Consider the following 15,030-nt stretch of genomic DNA (forward strand, 5'->3'; position numbering starts at 1 on the left):
AAGCGTCGTCAATATGCTGGCTTACTACCACGACTAAACTCAGCTTAGCTCCGTGTTGACGACGGACTAAAGCACACAATGAAAATGAAAGTGTTGAAATTTTGTTTTTGTTGAATGCTTCTTGTTATTGTTGTGTTTTTTCTCGCTCTCTTTGTTATCTTTAGTTTACAGTGGCAGGCACGCTGGATAGCTGGCTGGCTGCCTGGCTGTTCGAACGTCAGTCCGCAGTCCACTTTAACTACCAATTACCAATTTGTTAGCAATATTATTTTACTCTCGCTTCTTGTTTTCGACTTTTATTTTAATAATAACAAAAAATAAATTTAATTATTTAGTTGTCGGAGTTTTTTTTTCACTTTTCTGCACAACGGTTTTGCGTTAATGGCTCTGGACGTGGGGTTTGTTTTTTTTTTAAATGATTTTAATCTTCAATGTAAACATTAAACACAAAATTTACACAACTTTTATTTGTACTGTTGTCGTCGTTGTTGTTGTCATATTTTGCAATAAAATTTTGATTTTAATTTTTTTGCTTCGCTTTTTTCTTATTTAATAATTTCACTTTTTTGGTTGCCACTTAACTCGCTCGTGGTACGTAAATTGCTTCAAATTATTATTATTGGCGTTATGTCTGTTATTTGTTTGAATTTTGTCAGAAATAAAATTCACTTTTTTTGAATTTCAATTCAAGTCTTGTAAATAAAACCTTCCGCTATTCCTTCCGTAATCGTGCCAAGCACGTCTGCGACTGTTTCATAGTTTTGAATTTGAGTTTTGGCATCAGCTGCGTTTTGTGTAAAAAAGTTTTGCGTGGTTAAGTAAAGCACAACTTCGGCGAAGTCGCAGCCAAACGTTAACGTCGAAGAAGGCGAAAAAGAAACAACAACAACAAAAACAAAACGTTCCAATAAAATATAGCTTTAACATAATATTGATATGTGTTTTGGTACACTGTGAGAAATAATTATTTAAAATTATTGTAATTTATTAAAAATTCTTAAATAGAGATACCGCTCGAATTTGAATTTTATATTTTTATAGTTTTTATATAATTAATTAGCAAGATTCTACTTCAGAGAATTTTTGTAGGATAGTTTGATCAATATAGACAATATACTGTATATACCCAAATATTCCTAATATGCATTCTTATTGAAGATTTTGATGTTTTATTAACACAAAGGATTTGTTGATTGTGTTGTCATACACTTTGTTAAAAAAGTACTGGGAAATTTCAAAAAAAAAACATTTTTTTTGACCCAAATTGACGTCCATATAAACCATATATATATATATATATATATATTTCACTTGTTCAGTAATTTATAAAATTTTATGAGGATTATTGCTGTTCTAAATGACATCTAGTGGCGAAAAATTGCTACAAACTCGGAAAAAGATCGGCATTAGCCCCATTACGATTTTTGACCTTTAGGCTGATTTTCTAGTTTTGTTGTATTCTGAGATTTACAGTAAAACTTTATGGCAAACATTTTTGTAGAATATTCTGACTTGATGTTACTCCGTCTTAAATGAGTTTTAAATAATTTCTGAAAAAATATACCGACAAGACCCCTTCAGCGTGTCGATTGAGAGTTTCCTAAAATCTCAAAACCCTAAAATGTTGAGATATATTATTAGCGCATGAAACATGAAATCCTGAAAATACTCCAATAATATTGTATATGAGCCAAAGGGTAGTATCTGTTCTTATCAGCTTAACATCTGATAGATCCTCCATCGGAGGAAAACAAATGTTAAACTGATATGTGTAGGAATTAGCAACTACTTGGTGTTTTCATTATATAAGGGGTTAGGCCTAATTAAGGGCCGAGGTAACTCAAGTTCCAAGCTAACATTTTAGTTTTCAATCCCAATACCGTCCATCACGCTAAATATTAAATAAGTAGGATGTTTTATATAGAACCTGGTCCTAAATGCGGGTCGATACAGTTCATTCTCAAACCTCACGTTTTAGTTTTTATGTCGATATCCTCCGAGAGAAAAATGATTACAACATATGGCTAAATCGACTAAATCGATTTACAATTCCATACTATGTGGGATATGAACTGAAAAATTCGTCTACCGAATAACCCCCCTACTATGGTGGAATACAGCTATATGGGATAACCCCAACACACGAAAAAAATCAGCTAACTATTTTAAAATAAAAAAGGGGACTACCCCAAAAAGGGAGTGAATGTTAATAATTTTTGGTAGGGAGATTTGTTACCGTATACGACTACAAAATACCAAATTACAGCGAATTCGGTTGAAAACCGTGCTCAAGAACCCCAAAATACCGAAAATTGGAGGAAACCCTTATATGAGGGCTACCCGAAAAAATTTACCTATATTTATAATTTTTTGTGGAGGAATTTGCTACTCAATAAGAACTCAAAGTACCAAATTTCAGCGAATTCGGTTGAAAAACGAGCTCAAGAACCCCAAAATACCGAAAATTGGGGATACCCTTATATGAGGGCTACCCGAAAAAATGGACCTATATTTATAATTTTTTGTGGAGAGTTTTGATACCCAATAAGAACTCAAAGTACTAAATTACAGCCAATTCGGTGAAAACAATCCGGTCAAAACCCCTCAAAAACTGAAAATTGGGAGGTGGACCTATATTTATAATTTTTTGTGGAGAAATTTGGTATCCAAAAAGAACTCATTTTACCAAATTTCAGCAAATTCGGTTGAAAAACGCGCTCAAGAACCCCAAAATACTGAAAATTTGGGGGTACCCTTATATGGGAGCTATGCCTAAACGTGGACCGATATAGCCCATATTCGAACTTGACCTGCCTGCAGACAAAAGACGATTCTATGCAAAATTTTAGCGTTCTATCTCAATTCGTTTAGACGCTAGAGTGATTACAGCAGACAGACGGACATGTTTAGATCGTCATAGAATTTTACGCTGATCAAGAATATATATACTTTATAGGGTCGGAAATGATTATTTCCATGCGTTACAAACGGAAAAACAAAACTAATATACCCTCCATACTATGGTGGAGGGTATAAAAACAGCAAAATCAAAAATGTCGTGTGAGTGACCGAGAAAAATCCTTCGCAAATAAAGGATATGCCAAATTTTGAAAGTGCAATAATAATGCTTGGTATCTTTTATTTTTGTGAAGAATATTAAAAGTTCAAAATATTCACACAATTCGCAGAGGTTTCCCATTATTTGTAGTGATGACCGCTCTTTTGTGGCTTTTATCTCAAAAGTTAAAAACTAGAGGTTCTCAATTTTTAACACTGATAGTACCCCTAAATTTCTACAAAAAAGTATTAAGGGATAAATTGTGAAAAATGTAATTGTTTTCGATTTATTTAAGATTTAAAATCTGATTTTGCCTCTGAAAGTCGTGTAATAACTGCGGAAGTGCCATATGCAAGTGGTTTTCGATTTACATATATTGTGCTAAGTGTATTGCATATTTTCCAAGCTGGAATATTTCATGCAAATGCTCATTACAATTTGTACATCAAGCTCTCTATCTACATACATATTTGTAAGCAAACGTTTATATGTGGGTTTACAGTATCGGTTTAGTATATTGTAACTTTCAACTTTTTTAAACATCCATACTTAAGCATCCATTGCTTAATAACTCGGGGGTTACACATTCAACTTTTTTAAGCAACTCTGCTGCTGTTTTCTACCATTCTCTATTGCATCTCTTCCCCTTTGTCACTTTTTATACCTCTACCTTCTAAATAGTCAGCAGAGATGTTTACTTTTGAAAATAGTAAATTTTAAATTATATTAACATATTCATACCTAAAGTCGTTCGAGGCACTAAATGGAGGGTATATAATGTGGGTCCATATTGCAAATTTTCTACCACCAATATTCACTTCCGTTGGAAAATGCACCTATGACCATCAAAATATCTATGCCAAGAATTGTAATTACAAATTACATTGATTGAAAAAAGACTTTATATAAGGTATATACCAAATCGTGGACCTATATTGAAAATTTTCTGCGAATACGTTTTTTACAAACCAAAAACATGAAATGCCAAACATTTAAATACCCAAAATGGGGCTGAACCTTTATATTTGGGGTTAAGTCAAAACATCGACTTGTATTAATATTGTTCTGTTAAGGTGTTATTTCCCTCGCAGAACTCGAAATGACAAGCCGGAATTTTTTTCTGCGAAGAAGTTGTTGTTCCCACCAAAAACTTGGAATGATAAATTTCCCACAGTTCGTTTGGAAAAGATAAATAAAACTCGAAAACTACCTTTTTAGGCAATTCTACACAGAAATTATAATAATACCCGCCTCTTTGTTGCGCATTTGCCAGAACAAAATACTTAAAATACTTTGTGTCACTCCAATATTTTAGTTGTAATGCCTTTATATTTTTGGTTGGCTTTTAACCACTTTTTCCCACAAATTTTCTTTAGGATTAAAGTTATGACTTTGGGCTGGCGCATCCAAAACTTTCCCACAGTTATAAAGGAGCCACATCTACACTATATGAGGCTTATGCTTAGGATCATTGTCTTGATAAAATTTAAAATGTTTCTTGTCGTCCCTGATGAACCCTATGTTCATAGTCTGTCTTTCTGGCCGGTTGGTGTGCACGATAATTCTCCGATTTAAACTTTGCACATCATAATATTTCAATCAAACTCAGTTCAAGTTCGAAAATGGGGATATCGAAGGTTGGGAATAACTTTATAATATCGTGCGAACAGACGATCCGATTTGAACCAAACTTTGTACAACCAATTATCTTTACCAAGCCTAGATCAAGAGGAGGATGGAGGATTGGTACACTCCCCCCACAAATGGTCAACATTTTGCAAAAAATTAATTTTATAATGTCATGCGACGGACTATCTGATTTGAACCAAACTTAACCAATCGTATAAGAAGTCCGAATATCGGAACCATTCGTCCACTTCTTCTGGTACCTCCCCCACAAAGGGTCAAAATTTTCAATATTTTTAAATACAATATCAATCGAATGTAATGTCCGATTTGAACCAAACTTTTCATAATATTTTATCTTTACAAAGCCTAGATCAAGTTCTCCCCCAGAAAGGATCAGTATTTTATATTCCTTGTAAATTTTATTAAATTGAGCAAATTGAATAACCGACTTGATTAATATTAAAATTGAAACCACTTTGATAAAATATATAATACACCTTATATTAAGTTAATAATAAAACCTGTGTGTAATATCACAACACACTTTTTTACTTGTTTACTTAAAATTTAAGTAAAAAATCTAATAACCAACCCTTGCTGTGGTGTCGGTGTTACTATACACATTTTTTCCAACTAGAAATACTTCTCATAAAATTATTTTGCTTTAAAATAATTTTTCCATCATCTAAACATCTCCGTTTTATTCCTTTTCAATTGACTGCTACTGTAAAATAAATCTGCCAAAAATCATTTGAAAAGTTATTCAGGCAATTTTGCAGTAAAGTTGAAGCCGTTAGTTAACACGCTTGTTCAAAGCTTTACAACATGTATTGCCATAATATGTTGTTGTTTTGGGTTATTTTGATGTTTAAAATTATTTTGTATTTTCTTCTCTAATCATGATGTTATTATTTTCTTTTCAGTCATGCCAGTGCAATGGATGTAACGACAACGAAAAATTGTATTATTTTCAAAAAGTTCCTATACTCCATATTTTATCTGTCAGCAAGTGTCTGTTGAAAACCTGGGGCTGCACAGTGGGAAAAAATACCGATCTAGCGCGCAGAAAATAAAAAAAAATGAACTTGAAGAAAACTTTAAAACATTAATGCAGTTTTAAAGAAGAGTGTTGAGTATACTTAAGTGCATATAAAATAATCCGAATTAATAAGTTAGAATGGAATAACGGTACATTAAAAATAGATATTTTTCCAATGTTAACAATGGTATTTTTTAGCTATAAAATTGCGATGGTCGTGTGCATTCTGTGAATATATTATTATAGAATTTTGTCCACTTTTGATATATAGTATTGGTGTTTAATTAAATGGAATAGTTATATAACCCATAAGTTATTTTAATTTAGGTATTTCGGGCATACTAATTTTTTTCAAATATGACTTGATCAAATATGACTTGGAATAGATCACAGCATAGCAGATATGAAAAAAAACAAGTTCAAAATGTCCGTCCTAAGGTTCCAGAGTAATGGGTGTGAGTATGAAAATGAGGGTATTTAAGTAAGCTGCATACATAATATACATTTATTCCAAATGTCTTTCTAAATAAAAATTGAAATTACAACGAAATCGGTTGTAAGAGTCTTCTCAAATACCGCAGGTTAAGGGTCTACTTTATGAACCCTGAAAAATATCATTGGTGTAACAATATCAAGTTTGTCTCGTAGTACATCTCTTAACCATCGATATAGTGAGCCACTATCTGATTAGTATTTAATAAGTAATGCCTAAATTTTATAAAATATACAGTGGCTCCATCGCATAATCGGACAAAAGCTTTTCTAAACATATATTTTTTTGCATTTATTTCGACTTCACATACATAACTCTCCGAACAGAAAAAAACAACAACACAACGATTAGAATAAAAAAAACAAAAATAACTCAATTTCTTGCACTCAACGCATAATCGTACAAAGCAATATATCAATGCTAAAAGTCCCGTTATTATGCAAATATCCACTTCAAATCTGTATTTGGTTCGTCATATTCATTCGTAAATTGCATTTAGATCAAGAAAGTGGTAATACTAAATAAAAATAAATTTGAATGGCTCCAAAAGGGAAACAATCCAGTGTGGAAATCAGGCAATTAATAGTTAAATTGAATTATGAAGGTAAGTAAGAGAAATTGCCGAATTGGTAGGAATGAGTAAATCTACTGTCCACGACATTATAAAGAGGTTCCCTGATGAGTTCAGATTGACCAATAAAAGCAGAGATGGTCAAGGGAAGATATTAAATGAGCGAGAAGAGCGTTCGATATTAAAAGAAATAAAACAATATCCATTTAAAACCGCAAAAGAACTTAAAATAGATTTAAAAACTCGCACTGGAAAATATGTGTGCCTAAATACTGTTCGCAATACTTTACATAAATATGATTATTATGGGAGAGTTGCAAGAAGAAAACCATTTAAAAGCCTTAAAAATAAAAACCTTAGAATAAAATATGCCAAGAAGTATTTACTAAAACCAGAAGATTTTTGGAAGCAGGTAATTTGATGATAGATCATCTTAAAATACATTTCTATTGATAGTTTTCATTATATCAAGGTTCTGTTTACTGACGAAAGCAAATTTAATTTGCACGGATCAGATGGAAAGATGTACGTGTGGCGTAAGCCAAATGCTGAATTTAATCATAGAATACAAAAGCCACTGTTAAGCACGGAGGAGGTTCTGTTATGGTTTGGGGCTGCATGTCGAGTGCGGGAGTAGGCAATTTGCAGTTTATTGATGGTAAAATGGACAAATTTGTCTACTTCAACATTTTAAAATAAAATGTAAAGCAAAGTGCAGACAAATTGGGTATCGCGAACAACTTTACCTTTTATCAAGACAACGATCCCAAGCACACATCAGGTGTTGCAAAGCTTTGGTTGATCCATAACTGCCTCAAACTTATACAAACACCTGCACAGAGCCAAGACCTTAACGTAATTGAGCATCTTTGGGAAGAATTAGCTAGGAGAGTGTATGAAAAAAATTAACTCCTTAGTACATCTTAAGGAGGCTTTACTGGAATCGTGGAACTCCATAGAGCCGGAGGTATGCCAGAATTTGGTCAAATCAACACCGAAGCGTTTACAGGTTATTCTGGACAACAAAGGATATGAAACTAAATATTAATTTCTCGATTTTTTGAATTTTTTAACATTCATACTTTGCTTTGTCCGATTTTGTGTTGAACACAATAAATTGAGTTAATTTTGTTTTTCTGACGAAATTTACTATTATCACTAGGAAAGTTGTTGTTTTTTGTATTGTTCAAAAATATAAGTAAGTAATGTGTAAATAAAAGCGAAAAAAACTACACATTTTTTTTAAATGTTTAGCATTATATCTGACACCCACTTGTCCGATTATTCGATGGAGCCACTGTATATAGTTTAATGTTTTAGATATATAATATTAACAATAATAAAGATACATATAATAACAATAGAATTTGCCCTTAACCCACTTTTTACAATCCAAATGTTTCGGAAATTTTTAAAGAAGCTCCCATTTTAGGAGTAGTATTAGTTATAACGAAAAATGTTGCTTATTAAAAAAATTTAATTTTCATTTCAAAATAGTAATTTCCACCTATAAATTTAAGTTTTTTCTAAAAAAAAATAAAAACTGACAAATTTTTTTTCATAAAATAATTAAAATGAAATAACAATTTAATTATGGAATTCTCCGATATAAGATTTTACTCTGTACCAAATTTCAAAAACCATTTGTTATCACAACGAAATTGTACAGTGTGAGCGGTAATTAATTTTAATAATTTCAAGCATAGCTTTTGCACTTACTTTACATCGGACATTCTTTTGTGGGTTTCGATATTATTTTATGTTGCCAAACAATACACAAAAATTGGCAAGTGGGATGTTGCCGACAGCTTGTCGTCGCAGTCATTCATAAATTGGCAACTGTGCTGTTTCATGTTTAATTATGTTGGTCACACGTTGTAATTATTGGCGTATCTACTAGTTTTGATGTCTGAATAGCGTTCAGCATTTTTGATAATATTCACGGTCGCTAATGACGTATTAACGGCGTTCGTGTCCAAATCGATTTGCATATGAAACACCCATTGGGCAATACATATTTGAATAACGAAATGTTATCGAAAAATAAACTACAAATTAGAATTTCATTCGAAATGAATTGAATATTTGAAATACGTCTTAAAAATTGTTGGTATTTATGTAAAATTTTAAAGGGTGATTATGATTGCACACTTGAGACAAATTTTAAAAAGATTGGATAGTTTTTTATGAGAGCCTATTAGGATAGCCTTATGGACCTTTAATGGTCCTATGCTTTTAACTGAATTATTACAATGCTTCCAAGGCAATATTTCCAATTAAAACAACTGTCAACTCAACAGGTTGTCTAAAATGTATAATTTCGAATACTCCGTTTTGTGTTCTTTCACACTACGACATTCCTGAAAGTCTAATTGGAAGATATTTAAACCAAACAAAAGGCAATTTTGTAAAACATTGACCAATGCCTTGCTGAATTTCTTTGAGAAATATAGGTACAAATTAGGTGCCCCTAGCAAACATACGTTCTTGGAAAGTCTGTAGATGGAGAAAACATAGCTTTAAGATTTAATCGGTACAGCATTCTTTATATTGAACATTTTTTTTAATTTGCCCGTTTTTTTAATTCCCATTTTCGGATAATTGGAATGAAAAGTACTTTAAATTTCAAATACGATTGATTAAGTCCTGTACAAAAATCGTGTTTTCTATCTGAAAACCCGGTTCAAAAATTTAAAGACCCGGATTTGCCTTCCGCGAATGAATTTTACGATTCAAGAAAATAGGACGAAAAAGATGTACAAGGACTGAATACAGAGGGATGTTTTGCATTATGTTCTAGAAAAATTATCCTCATATGATTTGTCTAAAAAAATGGGATTTCTAAAAATAACCTCAATAGGTTATGGGATCAAATAGCCGCAAGCAAACATGAACATTAATGTTACTAACGAAAAAACTAATAACTCAAAAACTTGGCCTATTGTGAAATTTGGCTTCCGGCTTCTTAATATTCTCTTTTAATCCCCTATGGAACTTGCCACTCCCCCAAAAACTTGTTGTAAAGTTTAATAATCGAGTATTTCAAATGAGTGGAGGTCTCCAAAAATACTAATAGTTCTTCAAACTTCCAATGGCAACCTCGCCGACCGACGACTGACACAAAGAGAAAGACAGCAATACCAATCACATAGCAACATCAGTTCATAAAACTGGCGGTCTTTGGAGACAAACTGACAATCTGGTTCCTGCAAACATCATTTGTACTTATCACAAAACTCCAAACTCCCTCGACCCCATACAATGTACTCATTTGTACTTATCACAAAATTATTGAATATTAACCAAACTCCCTCGACCACATACAATGTAAACTATAAGTATGACTATGGAATTACCCTTGATGGGGATCCAAGCCGCTACTCTATGACATAGCCAATCTGGAATGCATCTTCCCATTTAATATCTGTTCAAACGGGATGTACTACTTCATGGTACTTTCACTGATCTTCCTTTGACAGACACACCATCAGATTTGTGTTCAAGTATTCCATTTCCCATTGTGGTGTTTCTTCTGCAGAACCTAATACAAGGTGATTTTTATACCCTCAGCCTTATGGCTAATAAGGTATATTCCCTTTCATACGATATATTAGTTTTAGACGCCATGTTTTTTTGGACCAAATCCGATTTACAAATATCCGTTTGTCTGGGCGGCTGGTGAGCACGATAACTCGCTAAGAATGTAACCAATTCCATCCAAACTCTGTACATCGTAATATTTCTTCCAAACTCAGTTCAAGTTCGAATATGGGGAATTTCGGTCCACTTCTTCTGGTACTTTCCCCACAATATGGTCAATATTATGGAAAAAAATCATTTTATAATATGATTCGAACGGACTATCCGATTTCAACTAAGCTTTGTACAACCTATTATTTTTACAAAGCCTAGATCAAGTCCGAATATGAGACTAATTGGTCCAATCCTTCTGGTACCTCCCCCACAAAGGTTCAATATCAGGCGAATGGAATACTAAAAAAACCGAACTTTGCACAACATATTATATTTATCAAGTCCAAATTGAATTCGTAGATGGGATCCATTGATCCACTCCTTCTGGTACCTCCCCCACAAAGGGGTAGCATTTTCAATATTTATAAATCCAATATTCGGCGAATGGAATATCCGATTTGAACCAAATATTAAACAACCTATTATGTTTATCAAGTCTAGATCAAGTCCGAATATGAGACTAATTGGTACAATCCTTCTGGATCTTCGACCTCAGATGGTGAAAATTTTTCAATATCAACATCAGTCGAGTAGAATGTTCGATTTGAAACAAACTTTGTACAACCTCTTATTTTTACCAATCTTAGATCAAGTACGAATATCAGAGTAATTGGTCGGTTGCTTCTGGTACCTCCCCCACAAAGGGTCAAAAATTTCAATGTATTTAAATTCAATATCAGGCCAATGGAATATATTATCTTCAACAAGCCTTGATCAAGTCCAAAGATGGAACCCATCAGTCCGCTCCTTATGATAAATCCCTCCAAAGGGTCAAATTTGTCAATATTTATAAATTAAATATTAGACTTTCAAATCCAATTATCTTTACAAGCCTAGATTAAGTCCGAAGGTGGGACCCATCGCCCCTCTCCATCTGATACATCCCCCTCAAATGATCAATATTTTATAAACTTGTAAATTGAATTTGAAGCGAATTTAATCAACATTAATGAAAAAAGACCTTATATAAAGTAAATAGTAAAACTTGTGTTTAATGCCAAAGACCTCCGCAAACCATAGGCTGAGGATATATATCTGTCGGCAAAACCGACTGACATTTCATGGCCCAATAAACAGGTCGTGTAAGAAGCGAATATTATCGGTCATTTTGATAAAAAAATCCCCCAAACTGTCAGTTCGGATGAAATTTTACTTATTATTTATTGGGCCGACTTATTTATTGGGCCAAGGACACTTTTTTACATGTTTGGGATTGCATTGGATTCAGCTATGAATATCCAAAAAAACCAAATATTTGGGAACCCATGAATCGCATTTTTAATACTAATCAACCTAAAAGTAGTAGAGAGGCGAGTACAAAATTCTATCTACCTATTTTAAATATTGCGAGCTGTTTATGATTTCAAAAGTCAGGCATGTCTAAATCATATCATCTCCGATGAATACATCAAAGTTTTGCAAACCAAATGACAAATTTAAATATACATAGTCATTACACCAACATTCACAGGATTTCATTCCGGTGGCCGCTGGTTCAATATGAAATTTTTTATTACAAAAATAATTTTTCGTAGGAAAAAAATATTTCGATGTACTGAACGTGGAAATGTATTTAACATTTTTACAAAGTAAGACATAAATCCCCTGAGAATCCGAAATGCCAAAAAAATCTAATTAAGTATATACCCAAGGAGATTCTGCTTTTGGAATACCTTTCATCTTATGGACAATTATAAAACATACACCAAAAATTATAACTCCTTCACCTATATGTACTAACAATTTTTAAAGACAATGTAATTTTGTATTTCATACTTTGTTTTGTGTTGACACGGTTTATAATAATAATAAATAACAATAAATAAACTTGTCCGAAATTTTGAATAGAAACCCCACAACCCTCTGACTCAGAGTGGTTTCCCCAAAATAACAAAAAGCCAATAAAGGTGAAGCGAACTACAAAAGAACAGCAATCATGGCCTACATTCATAAACACACACACGCAAAAAAAACTGATAATAGGTGATGACTACTTGGTATTGAAGACATGTCAAGAGACTCAAACAAACAATAAACCGCATATGTAAATTTGTGCAAAAAATATTTAAATATATTTTATGTTTTGTTTTGACGCATTAATGATGGATGGATGAATGGATGTTTGAATGGCTAACGTTAACAAATAATGGCAACACACACCACGCCACCGTCACTTGTCACACTTTAGCTTGACTTGTTTGGGCCAATTCATAAAAATGTCCTTGTGGTGGTATTTTTTTTTGCGACGCAGTTAGGTTGGATTTTTCCACACACACACACACTTGACAGATCGGGTGACACATACGAACTTGTTGTTTTATTTTTCAATTTTAGTGATAAAGTTCCTCAATTGACCTCGCCAAGATCTGAGGGTGGGAAAGTCCGTTATATGGATGAAGGACAAATGCTACGATATTAATTATGCTGTTATTTATGTGGGTTTTCATTAAATGGCGAATCGATGGAATATCCATGTGAATATTAATTTCTTCCATACATTTTATAACCGCGTTAATACAAATTCGGGTCAAATAGTTTTATGTTGCCAATTTGAGTTCAAATAAACTCAGTCGAGTGGAAATTTTACATCCAACACCCTATGAGAACATTTGGAAATTTTGAAGTTTTAAACTACTATGGGATTCTAGAAACATTAATATAGTATGGACCAGAAAAAAAATCGCAAGCTTATACAATAGCTTGGATCCATATCTCACGCTATATAGAGGATTTACCTGTATAAAAACACGACCCCATGGTACAGTTACCATGAATGGCCCTATGTTGAACGTATTCGTATTATGTTATTAAGGTCTATGTCAAAACATGGACATGATAAGCGAGTAACAACTTCGTTAAGTTAGGCCGGCATGAACTTATACACTATACACTTTATATTGGACCGTAAATTGGTCTAATTAATAATAACAATTGATAGTAGGAGGATTTGCTACCCAATGTGAATCCATAATATCAAATTAGATCCTATTCGGTTGAAAAATCTCAAAATACCAAATAAATAATAATCAATAATGATCATTTTTGGTAGGGAGATTTTCATGTTTTCAAAGAGCGTCGGTCGTTTGCACAGCTCTTCCAATTTAGTAGATCATGTTCAGAAATGTTGGCTTCCACTTGATATTTCCATCGAATTCGCGGCCTTCCCCTTCCGCCTGAAACAACTATTGCACTATAGGTCAAACAGACCACTTTACTGGCCAAAAGTCGAATTTCACACATTGCCTTATCACTGCTTTTGAGTTACAATCGAGTAAGGAACCCTTCAAAACAAATAAAAATGAATTTTGTTTTTGCATAATCACTTATACCATTATCAGGCAAGCTGTCAAACGTGAATTATTAAAATATCATAAAACATGTATTCATTTGATGTGTTACTTGTTAAGATTTAAAATGGAAATAAAATATAAGTATAACTATAAGTTAAGAAATAATAAGAAAGTATTCGATATTTTTTTATCATAAAATGTATCTATACATATGTGCATGTGTAAAAATAGTATTAAAATAAGCATAACTTTAGATTGATCGCAGACATTTTTAAACTTTGAGGTTATGAAAGCATTAAATCCATGGGCAAAGTTTGGCAATTGAAATAAAAATTGATATTTGTTTATTGAACCGTCCTTAATCTAAATAAGCTAATGTAGTTTTGCGGATTTGTGCGGGTTTTTTAATTATTTCCATTTTGGTATGTTAAACCATTTACTGAAACACGAATTAATTTAAATCTGAAATAACTGGAGTAGAGGTAAATCTTATATTTCGTCTCAAAATTTTTTAATTTCATTATAATGTCAGTTTTCATTAGATTTAAACATATTTCGAACTTATTGTTATGAAACAGCTAATTTAATATTGACGAAATATTCTTGGCTGTCCATGACTGCTACTGTCAATAAGGTACAAATTCATTCGACGCAGATAATGGAAAATTGTGTACTTCCATTAGGGGTTCTTGGAGAAGATGCTGATATAGTTTACATCACGCTCGTAAGAGCAACCGAAAGAATAACATCTTAGATATATTTACTAGAGCCTTGGATAGATTAGATCCTTTAATATCCTCTATTAATCAATTAGCTTAGCAGTGAAAACGTTAAAGCTTGAAATGATTGAAGTGTTAAAATGTCAAAATTTATTGAACTGAATTGGAATCTCTAAAACTAAATTCGACTGTTTCAGAGAAAAATTCATCAATAGAAACAAATCTATTAAAGATGAAGACTTTTTTCACATGATCCAAAAAACATTTTATATAAATATTCTTAATGACTTAGATTTTGAAAATATATATTGAGCCAATCTGATAAAGTCCTTAAACTACTGGACGGACTTATTGTAAATAATATATGTAATCAAAGACGGATCAAAGGTGAGGGGTGTATTTAATAATACCGCCCAAATTGTTATATATGTTTACATTAACTTTTGTAATATTAACAGAAAATTAATTTTATACAAAC

At 32.5% G+C, this 15,030-nt stretch overlaps 1 pseudogene; it reads left to right on the forward strand.

Moving 5' to 3' along the window:
* Positions 1–1,665: 1,665 nt before the first annotated feature.
* Positions 1,666–1,790, forward strand: LOC133330226 (U2 spliceosomal RNA; annotated as a pseudogene).
* Positions 1,791–15,030: the final 13,240 nt, after the last annotated feature.

This window comes from Musca vetustissima, unplaced genomic scaffold (assembly GCF_032173495.1).
Source record: "Musca vetustissima isolate MV318-11 ecotype Yass unplaced genomic scaffold, APGP_CSIRO_Mvet_v1 utg103258, whole genome shotgun sequence".
Lineage (NCBI taxonomy): Eukaryota > Metazoa > Arthropoda > Insecta > Diptera > Muscidae > Musca > Musca vetustissima.